The sequence below is a fragment of the Sinocyclocheilus rhinocerous genome, unplaced genomic scaffold (assembly GCF_001515625.1).
Source record: "Sinocyclocheilus rhinocerous isolate Xijiao unplaced genomic scaffold, SAMN03320098_v1.1 scaffold1931, whole genome shotgun sequence".
In the NCBI taxonomy this organism is placed as follows: domain Eukaryota; kingdom Metazoa; phylum Chordata; class Actinopteri; order Cypriniformes; family Cyprinidae; genus Sinocyclocheilus; species Sinocyclocheilus rhinocerous.
The window spans coordinates 17,056-20,095 of NW_015662696.1; the positions used below are offsets into that span (position 1 = coordinate 17,056).

Genomic DNA, 3,040 nt, shown 5'->3' on the forward strand with positions numbered 1-3,040 from the left:
AGAAATATGGTGGGAATTAAGTTATATTTTATCACTTTAAACAACAGAGTAATAGAGATTTTACAGAAAAACAAAGCTACACAAAGCTACAATCACAAACCAGCAGCACTGCAAACAGGAAGCAGGAATAACACTGTCCAACAGCTGTCCAAAGTCAAAAGAATTGACTGCATAAAGAAATGCATTTTGGCATGATTAGGAAGTCATAGCATGATACTTAACCTACCCAGTTGAGTGAGAAGTATGGGAGAAAAGTCCATAGAGGGCTAATACAGTTGCAGTGTTACCTGGAACCCAATATTTGTCAAAGCCTTAATGTTGCGTTGTCACTGACTGGCAGAGATGAAAAGCAGGAATGAAGACCGATTTGTTGCTGGCTGCCTACATGGTACTCAACCACAGTCTTTCACGCTCTTTTGGAATGTGACTGTAGACAAATGCTCCGTGATATCCATGCGGTCTTAGAGGCATTTAGACTAATAAACAGAAAATTAAAGAAACAGACAAAAAGCAGGGTTAAGTCGCATTAGAGACACTTTAACTTTCTCTATAAATATGAAATAAAGCATACACAACATGCCACTGACCATCCATGCTACTTCGTCCTTTCAGCTTAAAATGGATTTAAAAAAGACCACCTCAAACCTAAACACTTAGCTGTACATGGTACATTCCAAATATAGTGGCAGCACAGACAAAGCAATTTAATATCGATAGATGTCAGTATAGGGTGTAAAATCATGGACATCAGTAAGATGTAAGAGTCATGCTGATGCTCACAGAGAGAGGAAAAAAATAAAAAATAAAAAAAATTCACTTGAAGGCACCAGAAGACATGTGAACCCAAAGGGTCATTGATGTACAACAAGTATAAGCCACAAAATTGTAATGACGGCAAGACACTCAAACAATTTAACAGCAACAATCCATTTAAACTGCCTTCACTCCAGAAAACATTTCACCTGTTGGTGCACAGTTCCTCGGAAATTCAGATCTAATATCACAAATACCGAAATCGTTTAACCTAACCAAATGCCACAGTGAAGTAACCCATTTCTTGCACAATGCCCAGGAAAGTGAAGGATCTGAAGCAGCAAAAACCAGAGCAGATTATGTGAAACCCAAGACGTTCATATACTGTCAAGCAATAAGCTCTGCATTTGAGCTTTAAAAGTCTTACAACTCATTGTATAGTCAGAGCCCACATTACAATAAAGAAACGTTTGCCACTGTCACAGCTCTTCTAAAATAATTATTCCTTAAAGTCACAGTTTGTCTGTAGGTAAAAAACACCAAGTTCAGAAAGCAGAGGAAATTATTCTTAGCAAAAAAATAAATAAATAAAGTGAATATACCACAGATGAAAAGAAAAAACAGACGTGAAGGCAAAGGCATATAAGATATAGGCTAAGCTCCTCACCTGATGGCATTTCTCTTGATGGTGACCATGATTTCACCAAGTACAACATGTTCCTGGATCACCATCCTTGTTGATCCTGGCACAACATTCCTATCAACTAATCAGAATGCCTTCATATGTTTTTTTTTCTCTCTTCATCTGTGGTAAAGGCAAACAAGATATAGGCTAAGCTCCTCACCTGATGACATTTCTCTTGATGGTGACCGTGATTTCACCAAGTACAACATGTTCCTGGATCACCATCCTTGTTGATCCTGGAACAACATTCCTATCAACCAATCAGAATTGAGGGATAACTTTACAGGAAATATCTGTTTTAGGCTTACAATCAGGGTTAGGTGCTTCTACACCCTTGTTAATCAGCTATCATTTCTCACTGTTTTTAGGAATAAATTATGGGTAGGGTTAGGTTTAGGGGTAGGGATTGGGTTAAAGGGGTCATATGATGCTGCTAAAAAGAACATTATTTTGTGTATTTGGTGCGACCTTCTCTTGATGCAGTTCAGCTGTCACATTTGTCACATTCCACATGCGGTCTTCGTCCTTCAACAGGACTGTTATCAAACTCAAAAGCAACTCCTGATTGTCCTGATTGGCTTATTACTAGACATAGGTTCTCATTAATAAAAAAAAATACACAAGATATATAATCACAAAAATGAACGAAGAAGAAAAGAGCCTACCTTTCAATGATTAAAGCAGGAATACTTTCAAACATGCAAATCTCTTTCAACATCCTTACACCACAACTGCCATCTCATACTGACAAACTTGGCCCATAGCTAGTGGGCATTTATAGTGATGGGCAAAACCATTGACAGTCACGCAAGCTAACAGTAATTAAATTAATAAAAAACTAAACTATATAACTATAATCAACAAATTATTTATCAGTCATGTATACAAATTCCATCATTGGTAAGGCATTCAAATAAAAAAAAAAGAAAGAAAAAAAATGTCATTTTATTTTTTTAAATAACAAACAACCTCCTTCATCCTCTGCTCTTGGTTTCTCCCACCTCCCATAATGCACCACAGCACAGATATTCCAGACATTCCAGCAGTGCCTCTGGTTGCCAACCGCCATTAAATTTAAAAGAAGAAGAAGAAGTGCCTCTGGTTTTTCATCTGGTTTGCAGTAAATTAGCACATTTTGGCTGGTTTGAATTAGTGATGGGAAACTGAGGCTTTCTGAACCGTTTGAGGCTTTCATCAAATTGTGCCGAAAAACGGTTCATTACTCGAAGCTTTTTAACACAGTGCACATTAGCGACATCTGGTGGTCAGACTCTGTTTCTCCAGCCTATCTAACGAAACATCGCGGCGCAGAGGATGGTTTGAAAAAGTTTTTAATCTGTGCCAACTCGTGTCATGCGTAGTCCGGTCAATGGATTCACATATTGATCAATAATATAAAATATACAAGTGTGTGATTATAATTAATAATTGACGTGAGTAGTAGCAAAAATATTTTGGGTGAGCTGTTCGGGGTCTCTGAGACCCCAGCTAGAACATGATAAAATGCAATAGAGGTGTGACGTGCATTCAGTTTCTGTCTGGTGTTGAGGTTATTCTAAACTATTCTACTGAATCCCAAATAAGTGTACACACACACACACA

At 37.7% G+C, this 3,040-nt stretch overlaps 1 long non-coding RNA gene across 1 annotated transcript in view; it reads right to left on the reverse strand.

Moving 5' to 3' along the window:
• Positions 1 to 2,180, reverse strand: part of LOC107728258 (uncharacterized) — a 7,322-nt gene extending 5,142 nt beyond the window's left edge. The window contains exon 1 of the long non-coding RNA XR_001638446.1: positions 2,104 to 2,180. This is a non-coding gene — a long non-coding RNA (uncharacterized LOC107728258). The remainder of the gene's footprint in view (positions 1 to 2,103) is intronic.
• Between the last annotated feature and the right edge of the window lie 860 nt (positions 2,181 to 3,040).